General features: G+C 55.6%; 1 protein-coding gene and 1 long non-coding RNA gene across 13 annotated transcripts in view; one reads left to right on the top strand and one right to left on the bottom strand.

Annotated features, from left to right (window-relative positions):
- The window catches only part of MYT1L (myelin transcription factor 1 like), a 393,093-nt gene that overhangs the window by 152,622 nt on the left and 219,138 nt on the right, over nt 1-21,333 (bottom strand). For all 12 annotated transcript variants that reach the window (XM_082745766.1, XM_082745762.1, XM_082745764.1 and 9 more), the window contains exon 4: nt 15,376-15,515. The gene's annotated coding sequence lies outside the window, so the exon portion shown is untranslated. The remainder of the gene's footprint in view (nt 1-15,375; nt 15,516-21,333) is intronic.
- The window catches only part of LOC309872110, a 35,567-nt gene continuing 30,403 nt past the window's right edge, over nt 16,170-21,333 (top strand). The window contains exons 1-2 of the long non-coding RNA XR_014315670.1: nt 16,170-16,234; nt 17,531-17,614. This is a non-coding gene — a long non-coding RNA (uncharacterized lncRNA). The remainder of the gene's footprint in view (nt 16,235-17,530; nt 17,615-21,333) is intronic.

Here is a 21,333-nt window from a genome sequence, read left to right on the forward strand (position 1 = left end):
AGGAGCCATCAGTTCCACGTGGATGACGCCCGTCGCCAAGCTCATCATCTTGTAGAACCGACCTTCTGTCACATCTGGGGGCACAGTCCCGGGTTATGCAAGAAAATACTTCCTAATAATACATCACAACGCCAACCAAGGAGCGTCTGGCCTGTCTGCGTCTCGCCGTCCTCATGGGGGGCTTCTGGAGGCCGCAGCTGCAGACAGAAGGGGAGGCTCGGAGTCCGGTCTGACAGCACCCAGAAGCGGCAGATTTCGCCCCACTCTGTACCAGGAGAACTGGTTTTAATTCAAGACGCACTTGCTGTATGTGAGAAGAGCGAGTTTCACGGCAGGAATGCTGCTCTTGTCCCATGAAGATTAGACTTTGCCGGGAGACAAGGCTTCTGAGCTTGACTTTGTTAAGGAAACCTTCTTTCTTTGGTGCCATGGCCTTTACCGGGAATCCCCGTGAACGCAGCCCCAGGCCAGCCGCTAGGACAGAGGAAAAGCCCTTAAACGTTCCAGGATGCCACAGTCTCATGGGAGAGCCCGGAACCAAACCGTCCACTACCCTGTGTTGAAGGGGCACGGACAGGGCGGCAGAGCGAGAAACCGGCGGTTGAGGCGTCAGGAAGTGCCGTGACGGGGAGGGTGATCGACGGGTTTTGAACAAGACTCCGGGAGCTTCAGTTTAAAGATTTTATTTATTCATTCGACAGACAGAAATCTGAAGTAGGCAGAGAGGCAGGCGGGGGGGCGGGGGAAGCAGGCTCCCTGCCGAGCAGAGAGCCCGATGCGGGGCTCGATCCCAGGACCCTGCGATCATGCCCTGAGCCGAAGGCAGCGGCTTTAACCCACTGAGCCACCCAGGCGCCCGAGCTTCAGTTTCTTATCTGTCAGGCGGAGCACTAGAACGGGTGCGCCTTCAGGCTCTTTCCAGCCAATGTTCTAGAGTTTCAGAAGGAGCTTCCAGGTGGTCGACAGCTCGGAGTGAAGGACTCTGTGGTGAAGACACCCGAGAAAGGTCAGCACTACCGACGCGCCGTCACACGGCAGCCCTCCCGCTACGGACTCAAGTGACGGGCACCTTCCCGTTGCCCACAGACACACACGGCCCGCGTCCTCACACACCGGCGCCCGCACACACCCCTGTGCACGCACACGTGAAAGCCTCACTGGAGGAGCCCTCCATGCGTGGTCTGAGCTAAACCGGAATTCGGTTTTTAGGCATGAAACAATGCAGGTCCCATCTCATTGGAAAGAAGCCCAACACTGTCGTCAACCTGGCTCACCGAAGAGCGAGCCAGCACTTGTCAGTTGCTGGTGTGTCGCTGTGTTTTGACCAAATACGTATTTTTATGTCTCAGATGAGAAGAAAATAAATGCACGCCCCCTGCCGGGACTGAATTTTGGAGCGAACGTTCCACGCTTATTTGCGCATTCGTCACTGGAGTCCGTCATGTCTTTCCTCTTAAGACAGTGGCTCAGAGCGCAAACGACCGTCCCGCCGCGCGCCGTGTCCGGCAGCCGGTGAGCGCCCGGCTCAGCGTGTTTCAGGGTACCCGGGGTGCGTTTCGGGGGCGGAGCCGTCGGTCTTCCCCCTCGTCCCTTCACTCCCGCGACCCGTGTTCTGTTTTATTCCCAAACACACACCGATCGTCTGCCACTTGCCAGCTGCTCTTGTAGCTGCTGAAGATGCACAAACGGGTCAGGGAAGGCCGCTGACTTAACTACAACTTTCAACAGTAAGTCTTTGGGACGCTCTGGGTTTAGCTTTCTCAGGACCGTATGCGTGAGGCTGAACGGAGATCCTCAGAAAAGAGGCAGGGCCGGCGGACGCAGACCTGCTCCGGAGCGTGCTGAGGTAGAGTTCTGTTAATTCGGAAAGGCTCCCTGGACGTAGCGTAGGACGGCTGCTCCATCTCAGTCTCTGTCTGACGGACGTTAAGCGGTGTCTGCGTTTGGACCTCCAGTCAGGACGACTGCTGCGTTCAGTGCACAGGCCTGCTTGTTTTTCACTTTTGAAATGAAATGAGATTAGGTCCACATGACGTGCTGATAAAAGCATCAGTTCCTAGTATCTCACGTTGTGAAGACATCGTTATCTCATCGATATTTTGAGTATGGATTAAGTATTTGTAGGACTTCAGGTCTTAAATTATCTACCTTTTTCCAGCAGCTCTAATAAACAACACATCCACTGAGTTCCAACGAAAACAACCCTTTACCTTTAGAAATGAACATTTATTTTTCCATAAACTTTAGAGATTTGGCCTGTCGACATTACCGAGCCCTAGGACACCTTGGCCCCGTAGGATGGCCCATGTCCCCATGACTTCACAGTAGCCCCAACACTGCACCGGAGCAGCAATCATCAGGAAGTAAAGCGTCTGGGAGACGTACCCCAGACCGGAGACAAGCTGCGTGCCCTGATCACCCGTTTCAAAACTGCTGGGAAAACCCTAGCACACGGCAGACGGAGCGCACTCCCCACGGTCCCAGGCCTGGCCGCCGGACGGCGTGCTGGCGGGCGGCCCCTCTGCAGGGCTCCACCTGGGGCCTGGGACCCTTGGCTCCACATCCGTTTGTCCACGGTGCTCCTGCCTCCAAGGCACTTAGACATCAAGAGGAAAAGAACCTCGGGTTTCAATACTGAAGACAACATCAGGAATTAGCATTTTTAAATAAATTCTAGGTTTGCACCTTGCGAAAGCAATTGTGTTTCCCGCTGTATTCTAATAGCGATGAGGCACAGTGGGAGAATCTACCAGAAAAACCCTCCCAGGAGAGGATTTGCTGTCCTGGCGTTTTGTACCCTGCTCGGCCTGGTTTGAAGGACACAGTGATGGAACAGTCCCACGTGGGGTGATTGTGTGCCCTGGACGGTCCCTTTTTAGACGTTTCTCCTGAGGAAGCTGTGGTTCCCCACGGTGCCCCATCTGCATTTCGGACCATAGTCACAGGGTGGCGGTTCAGGCAGTGCCGCCACAGACGGGAAGGCCTGCGTTCCCAGCAACGCGGCGGGGAGCACATGCAGGGGAGAGTCTGGGCTCTCACTGAAATACCTTTGCAACTGCCATAAGGCATTCAATTCCTCTTATTTCAAAAACGCAACAGAAGGATTAAGTCCTTGCACCCTGGTTTCCAGAGTCCTCCGAGCCCCGAGGGGGGACCCGTTCAGAAGAGATTGCCGCTACCGACACGGGTCAGATGCTCCGATGTACTGAGTGTGAGGCCAGCGCCCGCAGGTCCCCCAGTGTCACGGGTCCACGAGGCGACTCCTAATTTGACCCACAGCGTCTGTCACCGTCCAGTCTTCTTCACGTGGCTGGGGGAGCCCGTCTGTCGCCTTGTCCACATGAGACACATGGAGCCGCCCTTGCTCTCGGTCACCCTGTCAGTGACGGTTGCGGCTTCCTCTCCACCAGACAGCGCACGTCATTTCTCCCTCATCCGTGCGGTCAGGCCACACCGCGCCGCCTCCCACAGCCACCAGAGCCCGAGAGTCCAATCTACAACCTGTTTTGGAACCAGACTTAAGACATGAATACGCTCCTGGCACCGTATTCATGAAAGCTGTCCGTCGTCCTTGAAAGCTGTCAGCGGTTTCCCACTGTACTTCCACGCCGGGCTCCGTGGGAGATTACGGTTCTCCGAGGACATGGCTCTTCCTTTCCGATCTCTCCGACCTGCCTGGCAGCCCCGAGCTCCAGCGAAGGGGTCTTGGTTCGGCTCCATAAGCTCGTCTCAGTCCCGTCGCAGGGTCTCTGCTGGTCCCTCCGCCTGAAGCGCTCTCCTCATACTTGTCTGGGCACCAACTCCTTCCCCTTCGGCCTCAGCTTAACCGCCTTCCCTGGGAGAGGCATGTCCAAGTCCCCATTCCGAGAATACCCCTGCCGTCGGCACCGTCCCCTGCTCACCATTGGCTCCGGGAACATCACACTTAATGCAACTTGCAAGCATGTTCTGTGTCCCCTTGCTCGTTTTCTGTTCGCGTTGTCCCCAGACAACCAGGTCCTGCCCCTGCTATGCTCCAGCTCGTGGGGCAGAGCGTGGCCCAGAGTGCTCTGCTGAGGCCAGGGGCACCTCTTTCTCCTGTGACGGTGATGATGCACCTGCTCAGAACAAGCGACAACTGGGTTCGGGTGATCAGTTGGTCCCCCACGTCCCTCTGTCTCCTCCAGCCCCCAGCCGGGTTCTACGCTGCCTGACACGGTGATTATTTTGTGTGATTGTCTTGTTTTCCTTGTCAGATCAGAAGGTCCTGGAGAGGAGGGTCAGGCCATCCCGGACCCTGTGCCGCACGATCACCCAGACGGGGAGCACTTCCGGGACTAAGAGCATGTTTGCGGCAGAACGGCGACATTTCTCGGTGTTTGCCCCTCTCACGGGAACGCTGGAGCTGCCGGCGCTAAGATTCACCTTCTAGGAAGCACGTCCCTTGTTATGACCTGTTGTCCCATTACAACTGGCTTCAGTGGGCAGAGTTCCGAGATGCCCTTTAAACCCAAACTTACACGGCAGAAACTTCAAGTGTGTCCTCGGTAGAACAAACCGCCCACGTTCCGCAGTGACCACTATGCTTTCCCCTCCAGAACGGGACCCCCAGCCGCCCAAGGCTGCAGCCAGGCCCTGGACTCCTCCCTGCTCCTGCTTCCTCCCCGCCGCCTCCCTGCGTCCCTGATTCAGCGCCCGCTGTCGTGTCTCCACGCATCCACTCCTGTCCGGGCGCCCTACTTACTTGTCTGTGTTCCTGTGCTGTGTTCTCACCCCTCCTGCCACCAGCCGTGTCTTCAGGTCGGGATTTCATGCTGTGGACTTCAGTCACATGCATGGCTGTGCTGCTGGTCCACTGCCACGTTTCCCAGCGGGCTCCCAAAGCCTTCAGAGCAAAGCCCAGCTGCCAACACCTCCTGCCAGGGGGCTAGGGTGAGGCCCACCTCCCTTGTTTCCAGCACACAGCAGCCTGGCAGAATCCTAGCTCCCTGGGGGCTGCTGGTCTCGTGGCTTCTCTAGTTTTAGCACTTGCTCTGCCCTTGCTTCACTGCCCTGTCCTCGCTTTGGAGCTGGGACTTAGTGGTCACCATTTCTACCCCTCAGCATACCTGTCCTCACCTGGGTCAGACATGACTCTATGACCACGAGTATTGTGATGCCGGCCATCCCCCCGCCACCCCCACCAACTCTGGACGGCAGCGTGCCAGCTCCCAGCTCTTACGCCCGCACTCTTCGTGGCGTCACCACAGTGAGAACGGAAACCCGCACACAGAAGGTCGCCAGCAAGGGCTTCTGGCTGTGCACACGGCGCTGGGTGCACGCTGGCTCCCGTGGACACATGGGGCTATGGAGCGCGATGCAAAAGTCGCCCCCCCCCCCCCGTGCATCGTGCATCGTGACCTCAGTCTGGAGCACAGCACGAGTATCCGATGAGCCGTCATCTCTGCTTCCTGGCTTACAGGATGGAGAGCTGACGTGAGACGGGAGGTTTGAAACAGAGCGCACGAAAGGCCGAAGATGTGGACGGTTGAGGGGCAGCATGATGGATGATGAAGAACAGAGAGAACTTGGGACCTCGGTGAGGGTCCGCACCCATGGAAATGTCAGACACAGAGACCCCCGGGCGGGAGCCTGATGTGCTCTAAGGAGAGACACGATGCATCGGGGCCCGGAGCCCGGCTTCCGCAGGCCCGGGGCCCCAACGTGCTCCCCTCATCGTGGACATCCCTGCGCGGCTGGTGTCAGGTCTCCCGGGATGTGACGGGATGATGGCAGGTGCAGGAGCCTGAGAAGCACCAGCCAGGGCCACTGTTGTGTGCCTCTGTCCGGCCCCGATGCGGGTTCTCACACGTCCCCGTGTCACGCTCGCGCCCAGGTGCAGACAAGGCGCAGACGGCATCTTTCGTCCATATCTGACCGTAAGTCACTACACACGAAGTCACGCCACTGTCCACCACCATCGCGATGCGCCACCAGAAAGACATGGGCCTGAAGTTATGGCCGGAAACTCTCATCAGCCACTGTGGGAACGTGTCGGATGCACATGCACTGTCAGACCCCCCTCCGGCTGTCCCCCGACTCCCAGCCACGGGCACCTGAGGCTCTGAGCACACGACAGGGGAGGGGCAGAGGGTACGCACTCGAGATACATAAAGACAGAAAGTACTCGACAGGCTCTGGGAGCGGCTGCTGTCCCTCGCTCGGACGTAGGATGGAATGAAGCGTGTGCTCAGGATTTCAGAAGTTCTCCAGAGACGACCACAGCCCAGCTCAAAGGCTGGCCTTGAGATAGGAACAGACCCTCGTTTAATCCACTGGAGGAAGGGACAGTCCGAGCCCGGCTGTACCCTCCCCCTCTCGCTCATGGACAGGCCAGCCCTTCACAAAGGATTGGTATCCGCAGGGACTTTAAAAATAATTCAGTTCACAAGGACGCGGTGTTCCCAGCGCTCTCCCCCGCCTCAATTTCGGGATGCAAACCCTGTTACCGCCGAGCAAAGCGACACTCCGGCAGGTAGACCTGACCCACGGAGTCTGCCGGGTCGGTGCCCTAACTGGAGGCCTTGCAAGACAATGGCACAAGTAGGGGGTGTTTAAACGCGTGAGTTTAGAGGCTGTTTCCGGTCCATTTCCACATAAGTGAAGAGCGCCAGCGGCCTGAGCGCAAGGCAGGGTAATACGCCAGCCTCCCAGGGTCGGGAGGAAGGAGCCAAGCCTTGAGCAAGGGACGCAATAAAGCAGAGAAGAAAACGGTTTCTCCCCCACCTTCCCGCGTGTAGGACTGCTACAAGCGCTCCCCGTGGCACTGGTGAGAAGTACGCGTGTGAATCCGCCGGGAGATGACGGGAGCTCATTCTCACCTGTCACCGCGCACAGGGGGCCGTTTCTGAGCCGGCTCCTAGCTGGCGGGCTGCGCGGTGGCGACCGACTGTGCCCGGAAGCGCTCGAGCGGTGGCCTCGGGTGGCCCAGGGAAGGTCCCCGCGGAACAGCGCAGGGGCAGAGTGCAGGCCTGCAAGTGATGTGAGTGATGCCAAGACCGCCCTCCAAGACGTCCGGCTCCTCTGGAACAGCACGAGCAGAGTGAGACGGAGAGGCCCACAGCATGCGGACGGCCCTCCCCGCCACCCCGTTCTCACAGGACGGCAGGTGACGTGTTGTCATCAGTTCAGCTGTCCCCTTCCCCTGTGCCCTGCTCATACAGTAGCACTCTGCACACACTGGAAACTAGACGGATTGCCCCTTTCCCAGGCAAGGCTTTCTGACCACAGTGCCTTTGCTCCTGCTGGCGGGCATCACGTCCCTCACGACTGACTGCGCTATCAGGACTCGCTTTCCTTCCAGGAGCCTCGCCTGTCTCTGAGGTCAGCACCGACATGATCGGCCGCACCCCTTTCCCCATGCCCACACCCTGTCCACTCGGAAACTTCCGTGGAGCCCCCCAACTCCTGTGGGAGCCCGTCAGCTCCTCTAGCCTCAGCCATCCGGCATCTCTTAGGGACCTTCTGCTGGTTCTGCAGGCGGCTCACCGACAGTCTATCCACGGACACTTGGTGGAGAGAAATGTGATGGCTTGAAAGAGGAATACGCATGGGACAGGGTTCTTCCTCCCCAAGAGGGCTCGTGCCTTCCTCGGCGGGACCTGATGCCTCCGTCCCCTGACGTTCGATGCACCAACAAGCCCCGGTGTATAAACACGCTTTCAAATCTGCTCCTGGCACCACTGTGCACTCGGCTTTGCACTGGGAAATTCTTCATTTCCCAATATGTTGGGCTAAGTTCATACAAGGTCTCTCATTTAAAAAATTCATACTGTTCTATTGCATAAATATGACACAATTTATTTAATCAGACTTCTGAGGGGGAGCAGCTAACTTACGTCCAAAATCCATTCTTACAAACAAGTCCAAAATGTGCATCATAAAAGTATCTAACTTGCCTAAAATGCTCATGATGGGACACATGCCACTTAGTTAACTCAGGCCTCACCACAACGCTCCAAGGTCCACGCCGGCTCCTGACATACGGGGAGGGAGCTGAGGCCTGCAGAACGCACAGAGGAGTCCGGGTCCTGGAGCTGGTGGGGGCCGGGGGCTGCAGAGGCCGTGCTCACTTGCTGCAGCTTTACGAACACAGAGGCGCTCACGAGGGTGACTGTCCCCACAGGGAGTGTCTAGAAGCCTTCACTGGTATGAAGGGCTCATCCCTTCCAAACTTCAGTGAGACAGTGACGTTGTGGTGATTGTGAGTAGTGCCCCCAGTGCTGCGATGGGGTCGTGGCTGGCAGGGAAGGAAGGATGCGGTGCCGGGACGTCACAACTCCGATGTAAATTTACGGCCTGCGCGAGGCCGGCATCTTCCCTACTCTGAAGCTGCTCACGCGTTCTCTGAAATGCCCTCCCGTCTGTGGTCCTTTCCCGCTTCCTGTCCGTTGCTCACCTGACCTGCTCACAAGTCGGTCCCCCTGTTTCGGCTGGGTCTGATGGGTCCTTTGCTGTATGTCTGTTTTGCTTATTAAGGCAACAGTGACATGGTGCGCACACTCAAACGTTCATATTTTAGACGTGAGTTTGAGGAGGGAAGGTGTATTCATCTAACGTCTGCGTCATCTCGTAACCCCTTTCACGACAGCGACATGTCGTTCACCGCACGCTTTGGCAAAGACGGACCCATTTCAAACTGAGAATTTTACATGGGATGTAAGCTGTTCCTGGAGCCGGCGGGATAGAGGCTGACACGCTCTGGTCCCAAATCGGAATACGGCGACAAGGCAAGCGCAGATGCGCACAGGACAATGTATTCCCTCCCAAAATGATAAAACAAAGAAAGGAAAAAGAGCCTCTCGTGGACACTCTAGAACCTGCTGCGGAACGTGGCCATGTGGCCAGGCCCTCTGGGAGGGAGTGCACAGACCTGCCCGCTACTGGCCTTCTCAGCAGGTAGACTGGACGAGTTGGGAGAGTGAACCATTACCAGCGTCCATCGCTTGGAGGGAAGTTTAAAAAAGCTCAACATGCTACTTCTTCACAATCACAAACATTGAGCTGATTACAGATAGAAGGAACTGTTGACATTAGCAGACAAGAGTTCTAATGATAAAAAGCTTAAATGGGGGATGTTACCAGCTCTTTAAGCAGGATGTACTTCTCTAAACATACTAACGGTAGGCATCTATAAAGAAGTGACTGCGCAATGTTTTTGTCAAACAAAATGAAGACCAAGGACAGGAACCATTATTAAGGAAGACATAGAGATGTGGTGAATGGAGTCGGTACTGAACTTCAGCGACACTGAAAATCTCCCAGCAAGGACGTGCATCGCTTACTGGGTGCCGAGTTTAGTGGTAAATTATAGTTTCAGTCTCCACAGGGATTTGCAAAGGGCCCTGCTGAGAGGTGCGGTCCTCTAGGGTAAACCATGGAGTGTGTCAGACTTCGACTGCAAGCTCCGTGAAGGCACAGGCTACACTCAGAGCCAAAACTACATGCCTTTTTTTTTTTTTTGAGAAATTTACAGTGCTCAGTCAATTATTCAAAACAACCAGTCATGGTGATCAGGGACGATGTTAGAGAACCCCACTATTGTTTTACCCACCCCCAAACTCACAAAACAGTCTTGCGGGGTCAGGAACTAGTGCAGCAGCCTGAGGTTCATCGGAGAGGAAAGCTGTGTTCTCCCGACGTCTTGGGTTTGGAAGGCTCCCTAGTCTGCTCCCAGGGTAAAAATCAGGGCAGGACTTTCCAACTCTGAAGCTCATGTGCGGAAAAACCAAGTCAGTCACCCCAAGGCATCACGGACCCGTGGGGCACTGAGCATCGCTGGCCCCTCCCAGTTTCCTCACACGCAGCGGCCGAGGAGTGCGTGCACACAGAAGGTGGCCCACACGGCTGACCTCCCTGCTCGGCCCAGGGCCCCCCAGCGCAGAGAGAAGCTCCAGTCTGGTGATCAGCTGTCCCCCCAGGTGGACCCGGGCTGTCTGAAGCCCTTTGTAATGCACGACTGACCCTAGATCTGAGGCCCTCAGTGATCTGCCGTCCCGCATGCCCTCACCTACTTCCCAACTTCGCTTCAATCAAAACGCCCACTGACTGAAGGTGATTGTTCTCTGCTGGGAAGAAAGAAACTTCATGATTCGCAGTTTCCGTGACACTGCGGGGCAGGAAAGCAGGTATTAGCAGTTTGTATCCTACTTTCCAAGAGAGTAGTGGCCCATGACCTTGATACAAGTCATGAAAAAAAGCAAATTTCTACTGTTCCCTAAACTAACTTCCAGAAAAATCAAAGCTCAAGGACCTTCATTTATTTTTTCGCTATCCGGAAGATTTCATGACCTCATTTAGCAAACATCATTAAAATGAGCACCACCAGCCCCGAGTTGTGGAAGCACCGTGAGTGGACCACTGTGAGAATGAGCGGAAGGATGTCAGGAGTTAGAGACGCTCCTGAGCAAGTACGACTCCGATCACGTGGTTGTTTTCAGGGAAGCGTGCCAGACGGTGCCAAACCGGGTGTTATAGGAGCAGCGTCCTGCTGGTGAGGCCAAACCGGGAGGGGGAGGGGCAGCCCAGCACTTCTGCCGATTCTGGGTGTGAGCGCTTAGAGACGCCGGCCGTGCATTATGTATACAAACGGACACTACATCGTACGTGTGGAAAAGACGCAAGAACGGAAGTGTGTCTGTCTGCAGGGGTGTGGGGGCAGGACCGCGAAGCGTGTCTGTCTGCACGGGCGTGGAGGCAGGACCGCGAAGTGTGTCTGTCTACACAGGTGTGGAGGCAGGACCGGACAGCTCGCAGTAGAGGCGGCCGGCTGGAAAGTTAAAATACACGCCCACCCAGTCCTGCATCCTACCGAGGCACTTACCAACCGCCCCAGACCCGCGAACTCCTCTGCACAGTAGTTTCCTCTAACACAAGGAACAGGTAAGAAGAGGAGGAACCCCACAGCCTGTCCCGAGCACTGAGGGCCACTGAACGGTGCTGAGACCAGCCGGCTTACAGCGACAGTCAGTGAATACTTAGTGGACGTCATCGCGTGCACTTTAGTTGTTTTCCTGTAAGCCATCTCCTCCGATTTAACCCTTTATCCTTACTCTACAGAAAAAGGACTGACGCGCTGTCCCCAAAGGCATGCAAACGGTTACTGGCAGTGCTAGCATGAAACCTAACGGTATTTGTTAGTCGTTTTAAAGAAATTCATTGGAACGGGTCAAAGGCCACAAACTTATCCAGTTGGAACTATTTCAGCAGACTCCTCCTTCTGGATGCACAATACGCTTTTCTTTTAAAATAGTCGCCATTCAGAACACAATTCACGACATTTTTTTGGGAAACAGATATTGATTTTATTTTAAGTAAAGTCTTTAGCATGGAAATTGGATGCAGAGTGTGATTTTCTCTTTGGGCTCTAGTTCAGAGGAAATTGGATTTCCTAGAGCGCCAGCTGCGAGGACGCCACAGGTGCTCCCGGCTCAGCAATCACAGCGGCTAATTGGGACACACTAGGACAAAAAAAAAAATTGCCCTAAATCTAAATCTTATTCTATGGCACTTCTATTTTTCCCCTAAGAGCAAGCCCCAAAGTCCTTCTTCACTGGGGGTGCTAACGGAAGCTACCTCTCTGGGCAGGAGATATGGCCCACGGAGGACGGGGGGAGATCCCAGGTAAGGAGAACAGGCGCTGCCTAGCAAGGGTGGTTGGTACAGGGCCCTTCGCCGCAGCAGCTCCGACTTGGAGGTGTAATCTTAAGAGCAGGATCAGCGAAAGAACAATCCTGAGAATCCACGGTTCAAACGATGGCACAAGGGCAGCTCAACTAGAATCTGGGTAATTGAGTCCAGTAAATGTTGGCGCTGGAGGCAGAGAGAGTAGTGGGCGCCTGAGAGACCGTGGTGACCAGTCTCTAGGGCTGAGAGCAGGTAGACAGCTCCTTAGCATGGACAGCTCGCTACCCTCCATCTGAGGGGAAAGGAGAGACACCACGTAACGTCCTCTCTCCTGAGGACCACAGAAACTGCAGAACACGCAGACGTGTTCTACAGACACTACACCCAAGTCATCAGGAAGGAAGCCTTTTGTCCTAACGTGTTGCCGAACATGCCAAGTCATGGGTGTCTGTGCCTTGACCCCATCTCTGAGTCTCGTACTTTCCCTTAAGTAAACTCACTCCTGTAAGTGTCTGTCTGCTGGACTACACTTGGAAGACCCAGGTCTGGGGTCACCTCCTCTACGAAGACACCCTTGGCCTCCCGAATCAGAGTTACAGTCTGTCCAGCACCTCGGACATTGTCTCACCTGGACCTCTGCGGACTGCATGGGAAGTGACAGAGCCCGCACTGGGGCCGAGCATGTGCTTAGCTCTGGAGGAGAGAAGGAAGCAAGGCACGCGCTTGGTTTGAGGAAGCGTCGTGCGGTCTGGTCTCATAGACTTTTCCACACCTCATGTCTGGTCAGTCTCTGAACTCTTGGAGGACAAGGGCCATGTTTCGTTCATTTTTGTACCTCCAGAGATTACAGGAATTACAGGAATTCCCAGCACAAATTAAGTACTCGCAGAGTTAAAAATGAGCAACTGATGAAAACCTGACTGACAGACTTTTTCCCTTGGTGCCCGTGAGAGGAAAGGACAGCTGTAAACACAGCGTTTTCTTGGGAGTAATTTCTTTATCATATCCTTTTCTACTGCTGACTTCTCAGTATTTTCATTCAGCTTGGAAAGAAGCTTGGATTAAATACCAAAGTATAAAGGCTACACAGAGTTAGTGATTTGTGTTAAATCTGGATTTCTTACCCAAATTCCTTTCTATCCCCTTAGAAACCAGGTAACCTTGTGGCCACTTAATCACGCCATCCTTGGGTGGTCACCTACCGTCTCTAATCTTCCCTTTACTGGCCTTTAGAGTGGGAAGAATCATCACTTGGGAGGAATTCAGGGTTTTCCTGGTACTGGTGCTCAAACCTTGAGAAATGTCATTATATCAACACAGATGCGGGGGGCAAAAGTGACGCCAAGCCATCCAGCGTCTCCCCGTCAACAACAGTGACTGTGGTTGGGGACAATGTGCACAACAGCCAAGTTTCTGGGTCGTTTATGGTCTTACTATGGACGAGAACTCCTGAATGCCAAGAAAGCTCACCTTCGAGAGCCGAGTGTGAACGTTGCACGAGACGGGGAGCTTTCCACCATGAAATGACTGCTAAGGAAGAAAAGCCTTCAAAAGGTCGTGTTTTAATAAACTAAACAGAACTGTCTTCATCCTCAGGGAGAATGTTAGAGAACTTTGTACTGAACATCCTTATGTGACTGCTCATTGTCCCCTGACCAACCTCCAAAAAAACTAGTAATAAAATCTGAATTTTTTTTCAAACTTGAAAAAAAGAATTTTTTAAGGCAATGGTACATGCCTAAATGAGATATGGAAACTCACTTCTATAAAGCATGAAGACCCCCTATTTCTGTTTGATTAAGAAACTTAGCCATGCAATCTGCAGATTCAATGCAATCCCTCTCAAAATCCCAATATCGTTTTTTGCAGGAATAGCAGGGTCCATCCTAAAATCCATATGGAATCTGAAGGGACTCTCAAATAGCCAAAAAATCTTTAAAAAGAAGAGCAAATCCAAGGTTTCATACTTTGTGATTTCAAAGCTTACTATGAAACACGTCACCAAATCAGACGCTGGCAAAAAGACAGACACATAGAAACAGGGTAGAGTAGAAAGCCCAGAAGTAACTCCTCTTGTATTCGGCTAAACGATGTGACAAGGGAGCCAAGACTGCTCTATGGGGAGAGGACCGTCTTTTTAACAAATGGTCCTGGAACGGCTTGTTATCCACATGTGGAAAGGGTGACACTGACCTTTAACTTAGAGCACATACAAAATTTAACTCTAAAAGGAATATAGGCCTGAACGGAAGAGCTAAAACCACAAAAATCCTTAGACGAATCCACAGAGCAGAACCTTTATGACGTTGGATGGTGCAGTGATTTCTTAGCGATGGCCCAAGAGCACGGGGGCAGATGTGACGTGGAAATGACCACGGAGCCCATGAGCAGGTGCTCAGAATCCCTAATCATCAGGGAAAGGCGAATGAAAACCACAGTGAGGTACCACTTCACAGCCATCACGACATCTACTCTGAAAGAAACAAAACCCCTAGAAAACAGAAAATAACAGGTGCTGCTGAGCATGTAGGGAAATGGGGCTCTTGTGCACGGCGGATGGGAAGGTAAAGTGGTGCAGCCAGTGTGGGAACCAGCAGGATGGTTTCCCGGAAAATTAAAAATAGCACTACCAGATGACCCAGCAACCCCACTCCTGGCTATCCACCCAGGAGAACTGGGAGGGGACTCAGATCCCTGCACACCCATGTTCCAAGCGGCATTATTCACAACGGCCAAAAGATGGAGGCGACCTGCGTACCCAGCTGTCGACGAACAGACGGCAGCTCGCGGTCTCCCCAGACCACGGACTAGTACTCAGCGGGAAAAAGGAAGGCGGCTCTGACACCACTACAGCGTAAACGGACCGCAAGGACGTGGCGCTCCATGGAATCAGCCAGACACAAAAGGACAAGGACTGAACAATTCCACTGCAATGCAGGGCCTGTCGTGGTCAGAGTCTCAGGGATGCGACGTGCTGGTGGGCAGCCGGGGGCGGGGGAGGGGCTGGGGAGCGACGCTCAACGGACACAGAGCTCCAGTTTGGGAGACGAGAGCGCTCTGGGGACGGGTGTGCTAGTGGCTGCGGAAAGGTATTTAAAGCCACTGGACTGTATACTTAAAAATGGGTGAAATGGTAACTTTTACGTCATGTGTACATTTGTTATAGGTTATTTGTATTTTATCACAATTTCAAAAAATGTTTAAAAACTACACTTAGCCATAACCTAAAGCATTTTAAAAAGCGAGGCTCGCAAGGTCCACAGTGGCGCCCAGGGATTTTTATCAATGGGGAGCAACGGAAGCCTACAAAGGCCGTGGGCAAACAAGTTACGACCTAATTAGAGATGTGTTTAATTCCTTTAAACGTAAGCTGGCAACAAACAGAACTAATAGTGGAAATGTGGATCTGATTTTCAGGAATCTCACACCAAGGACTTTCTGCACAACAGCCAAAGGGTGAACAGACGTATTAATGCGGCTACGAACCTAATCTGCAGACGATGTCGTGGCCGAATGGTACAAGACTGCTGGCGTCTATGTTCAGTAATGGGTTGTAATGTCTGCCTTTATACTGAGCTCGTTTATTACAATTAAGGGACACTGTGGTCTTCATTAAAAAACAGTCTGCACTTATAGGCCTATCTTTATGCTTTTTCAAAGTGAGATTTTTCAAGGTAAATACATAAAACATTGGGCTGCATGTAAAGCACAAGCACGACATAGAACTGTTACCTTTATGTGGCTCCTTGGACAGCCATATGTCTGTGGGTCCGACCAGAACCTTTCTTGACCAGATGTTGTAGATAATTTCAGAGACACAAACAGTTGATTGGGTTCGATAACTACATTTTCCCCTTGCAGGTGTCGTCACTCTAGGGAAGAATAAAAGGCAGAGAGATCAGGTTGACATACATAATGAAAGAAAAATTCTAATAAAAGGGATTGGGTTCTCAAGGAGGCTCATTCACTTTCCATGCACTTGAAGCAAAAGACTGAGATCAGGCCAAGTGCGCAGGTACGGGGCATGCCACGGGCAGGGACGGTGGACGGAACCACCTGCTGCCCCAACCGGCTAATTCTTGATAAAGGATTCACAACAGAAGAGTCCCTTAGAAAACCACATTACAGTCTGTGATGTGAAAATGACACAAAACCGTAAGCAAACTTTTATAAAACGAAGCATGAGAGTCGTTTTGGGATTGTGTCTGTGAAGTATGGAGACTGACTGGATGGCTCAGGGGCCAGTGACAGAAGCGTGTGAGCTGGGTCTGAACGGGCATGTGGCTCGGTCACCAGGACACTGCCACGTGTGTGCACTAAGGTTTGCTCTTCTGCCCAAGACCCGAGTACGCCGCAGTCCTTCCGTAGGAAAGATCTTACGAGAGTACGTCACATGCTAATTAAAAAAGAAAACAAAATGCAATCTTAAGTAATAACTTAACTTTTGTATTTGCTCTAACTATAAAGCTACACCCCGATGGGGCGTTTCTCATGGGCTTTATGCTTAGTCTGTGGTCCGTGTTTACAGACACTCCGAGTCGTGAAGACGCTGCTTGTGGAACTGGCTGAGAAAGGTTTTGATGGCGTTCAGGTGAGTGCTTTTATGAAAATGCATGTTTTTTTCCTCACCAAATGAAGAATGTCAAATAGATAATTTAGATAAATCTGATAAATGAATCAACATAAACTAGACAATTAGGGGGTTGAAAAACGGGTGAATAATAGCACGTTGCTGACCAAAGTCAGTCCATCTGACGTATTGCCAGCACTTTGTTTAAAAATCACATTTTGTAAAAAATCATCAAAATCATTTTTATGTCTTGCTCTTCTGGGGATCCCAGATATTCACCCGGATCACTTCAGGCAACTTGTGTTCTACTGTCATTCTGGGGACCCTTCAGGTTCATGGAAGGTCACAGGGAGAGAGACCTGGAGAACACTGTGTCTAGAGAAGTCTGAGGGCACCTTTGTCCACAAAAGGTTGGAAAAAGGACAGGTTTTCCCTTAAAATAATAGGCCCCTACAGAATAGTTTTGTGGACAAAGTGACGGTTTTATCCTGCGCGCACTGCACTCTCCCCGGCACGTGCATGAATCAGAGCGTGAAATTCAATTCTGACTTCTCCCACGGAACTCGGAGGCAGCCTGGGCGTGTCACCCCTCCGTCCTCCCAGCCACACTGGACAGGGCGGCAGGGTCCTTGCCTGGTTCCCTGGGCGCACGTGGTGCCAGACACCTGCCCGGTCCAGAAGACGGGGAGGCCCCGGGGGGCTGTGATTTCAGCTGAGTCCTGACCAGACGCAGATTAAAAAGTCGCTGGTGAGTGGATTATCAGCTAAACTCCCTTCAAGGGCATCTGAAGCTTCTTACTGAACGAATATAAATATTCCGATTTAAGACAACTGGTGTGTAAAATAGAAATTTCTTCTTAAAAGGAGAACTTAGAAAATAGAACGGAGTGAGCTGAAGTGACCCTTCTTTGAGCAGCAGAGCGTTCACTGTGTAAGAGCTTCCAGAAGGTTCTGGGAACGAGTGACCTCCCCAGGGACATGATCCTATAGGGCGTCCCCTTCTCCCAGTTATTCAGGGGCAGGAGGAAGGATTATGTCCCCCCGTTCCTGCTGCTGTCTCCAGTCCCCGCGCTGCTTCTGATCATGCACAAGGGAACGCCCAGGACGAGCCCTTAGGTGGAGGGTTTAGTGGACGGCTCAGTTGCAAAAGGCAAGTGACCCAGCCTGGTGGGGCTCTGCAGACACCGGCCACACTGCGCTCCGCCGGAGCTGCTGTGGCAATCTCCCCTCACCCACCGCCACTCGCACGAGAATCTGGGGGGCTTTCTGGAAGGCATTCGTCAGTATGGGAATTACACATTTTTCTTTGTTTCAAAGGGTTTTGCGCTGGAAGAAACAACGTACACATCCCCGGAAACCTTAATCCATGTCCCGCAAGGAAAGCGTCCTGCAAGACTGACCGTAAGTGGGGCGCTGAGCCTGACTCGTTGCACTGACCGCGGTGGGAACGCGCCGGTGCGCCTGTCCTCGCTGGTGTGCGCGTGGGTGCACGTGGGTGCCGCACCGCAGTCAGGACACGTCCGCCGACCCCAAGGGCCCCTCGGGCCTCCCGTCGAGCTACACCCACTTGCACCCACGAGCCGTGTCCGTCCTCGGTCCGCTCTTCCTGTCAAGTCAAGAAGGTCCGTAACCTTTCGGGACTGGCCTTTCCCCGAGCCCCGTCCCCAGAACCGCGTCCGGGGCGCTGCCCTCCCGGCATGTGCACGTCCCCGAAGGGCGGCGCCGGGCCTGGCGCGGACACCCACGGGCGGGCGCAGGAGACAAGGGGACCGAGGCCAGCGGCACTCAGCGCCCCGCAGTCCTGGTCAGAAACCGCACCTGCGGGGCAGCGGGGTGTCGCTGCTCCCGGCTGCCGTCGCGGTCGCCCCGCAGGGCTCACGGGGGCTTCGGAAGGCACGTGGTCGCCGGGGCCCGGGCGGGCGCGGCCGCAGGAAGCTGGTCCGTGGCGCAGGCGGTGTCCGCGCAGCCGCGGGCGCAGGGAAGGGGCCCGCGGGGACCGAACCCCAGAAGGGACAACCGGAGAAATGACCATCCGCGACGGCCACGCGACGCGCTTGGGCACGCGCTCCGGCCGCACACGCAGCTGCGCGGCCCGTGTCCGAGGGCGGCAGGACCCACCGCGTCTCCACCCGACGGCGCCGCTGCCCGCCGAGCCCCCGCGTCCACGCTCCCGGGCGGAAACCAGGGACACGAGAACCCGCCCCCCGCGCCGAGCCCCGCACGCGCAGCGCGGGAAACGGCCTCTGCCGTCGTGGCCGGCGTCCCCGCAGAGTTCTCGGCGGAGCCGCCGCAGCCGGGACGCGAGTGACGGGCCGAGCCCGCCGGGGCGCACGTGCAGGCCCGACCAGGTCCTGCCGCGCCCCCGGGGCCCCGACCCGGCCTCCCTGCGGGGGCTCGCCCGCCCGCGCCGGCGTCGAAGGCCGGAGACAGGCCGCGCCGATCCCGAGGCGCGGAGCGACGGGCGCCCGACTGGCGCCGCGGACGCGGTGAGCCGCGCGGGGCCTCCGGGCAGTTCCAGGCCGCGGCTGGGAGCGTCCCCGGCCCCGCGGGGCTTCGAGTGCGGGCGGCACCGCGCTCGCCGCCCTCGCCCGCCGCGCCCCGAGGGGCCGGGACCCCGTTGGTCGGGCGCGCCCCGGCTGCCCGCGCGGGAGGCAGGTGCGGAGCGGGGGTCGCCGCGGGGCCTCCGGAGTGACCCCCGGGGCGGGCGGGGCCGCGGCGTCCCGGTCTCTGCGCGCCCGACCCGTCCGCGTTCTCACAGCGTCGGCGGCGCGGACGTGGCTTCGGGCGAAACGCAGTGGAGGCGGCGCGTCCGCCGCGGGGCGCTGCGGGGCCCGAGACTCGCGGCTCGCGCCCCAGGGCACGTCGGACTCGGCGGCGGACGCGCGTGCGTGCGGTGCGCGACCTTCCGGTCCGCGACGCCGGAAACAGAAAGCGTGCGTCGTCCCCAGTTCCGGGGTGATTACGTCATGTTTGCTGTCCAGGGGGCGATCCCATGACGTCACGCATCTGCGTATCGGGCGTTGTTAACACGGCTCTGCTGTGTCGCAGCTGCGTGCTGCATCGAGGCGCGCATGCGCACGGGCCGCTGCGTGCTGATGACGTGAGTGCTGCGACGCGGAAGACGGACTCGGAGCCCGGGCGCGTCCCGTCTGCGAATCGGACGTGCGCAGCCTCCGCGTGAGAGCTCGGCGCTTCGGCCGAGGAAGGCGCGGCCCGTGCGCTTCCCTCCCCACGGCCTTCGTTTCCGGGCGGCGAGGACTGAGGGCCCCGCACGTGCCACGCTACATCCCGACGGTCTCTGCTCTTGAGACGCCAAAAAGCTACATTGTATCCAGTTTGCGGTTTGCAGTGTTTCCTTCTGGCATTCCGAAGACCGCGCACGACGACGTGCGACACAGGGACTGTGACGACCCGAGGGTCACGAGCGGAGCCGGCGCGGGTGGAGCGGAGGCGACGGCGCCCCTCGCAAGCTGCGTTGTTCCATCAGTGTCCCTCGTTGTCGCTGTCGCTCGGGCCTCACACGGTGCCCAGCTCTGCATCCGAGGCCACTCAGCACCGCGCGCCGGCCACGCGAGGCCCCGGCTGCGGGAGCCACTGCAGCAGTGACAGCCTCGGCGTGTGCGTGACCTCGGGGGCCTCTCGGGACCTCTCGGGACACCTGCGAGCTAGAATCCCACTCGGAGCCCATCAGACTGTTTCTGTTGGTGACAAAAAAAGTCTCTGATTTCCTGGTTTTAAACATAGGCATGGAAACCGCTGTGTTTAGCGCCTTTGTCAGTAGGGCCCGCGCTACAACCTTGAAAACCCAGGGACACGGGTCGACCACAGGGATGGGCTGCGCTCTAGGAATGTGCATTTATCCGTGATGACGTGTCCCCTAGGAGGGCAGTGGCCGGGGAGAGGGGCTGCCGACAGCTCCTCGTGCGCTCTGCTCCGGGCGGGAGGCTGCCACGCCAGCCGTGTCCACACCACCTCCCTGCTCCGCCGCTCAGCCGGGCTGCTGGGATCCTGGAAGCACTCGGTGTGGGTTCCAGAGCCCCAGAGTGCGCCTAGCCGGCTCCAGACGGCATGTGGCCTGGCACCTGCAACGGTCAGTCCTCAACGCCGAGCAACAGGAGGCATCGTGGAGAAACGCCGGGTGGTGGGTATGAAGGAGGACACGGACCCCACGGAGCCCTGGGTGTTACACACAAACAACAAATTGTGGAACACGACACCAAAAACTGGCGACGCACCATACGGTGACTAACAGAACACAACAGAAAACCCTTGATAACTGTCCGCATTGAAGTTAGAGGGGTCAGATGCTGTACGTGGCTTGCTATGAAATTGGGCACCCCAATAGCACCCCTTCCTATTCCCAGCTCCACGGAGGGAGAAATTCTCAATTCTTGCAAGCCTCCCCCCTGGTATCTGCCTCTAGAGCCCTAAACAAATGAGTGTCCTTGGGCACAGCTTCCTGTGATAAGCCGTTGACTTCCCACCAGGGAGAATAGGACGATGCCAGGAGGCCCCTGGCCACTGTGGCTCGCCTGCTTTCTGCCCCCCAGTGTAGTTACATCATCAGGCATTGCATGAGATCATCACTCATTATAGTCATAATGGGGGACACACTGCTGACCAATGGGCCATGGGCTACGCCATGACCCTCAGCTATCAGTAACTGTGTGTACACGCTCGCGGCCGGGGTGCTCCCTGTGGCTCGTGACCAGACACCCCCCATCTAACTGGGCTCCCCTGGTGACATGGGCACACACTGGCTGTCAGTCTGCATGACGTCCCAGGAGAGCACACCCCCCACTGGCCATGCCCCTTGTGGGTCCCCTGAGGAGCTCGGGATGCCCCTGTCTGCCACCCCAGCCCACCGTCCCTCCCCAGTAACCTATCTCCTGTGTCTTCCACTTTGTTGGATGAAGATATCCCATACCTTCCTGAGGAAGATTCGTACCATTTTTATAACATTTGTCAGAAATGTAACGTCCCCTGAGATGTCCAACGGTTGTACTGCACTGTCTCCTGCCTCCGAGACGCCTCGTCCGAGTCCTTCCCCAGAGGCTCATACACAAATTACCAGCAGGCTGTCTTTATCCTCAGCAGGGGCAGGCGAGCGGGTCAGTTTT

Source organism: Mustela nivalis (assembly GCF_964662115.1).
Source record: "Mustela nivalis genome assembly, chromosome: 8".
Lineage (NCBI taxonomy): Eukaryota > Metazoa > Chordata > Mammalia > Carnivora > Mustelidae > Mustela > Mustela nivalis.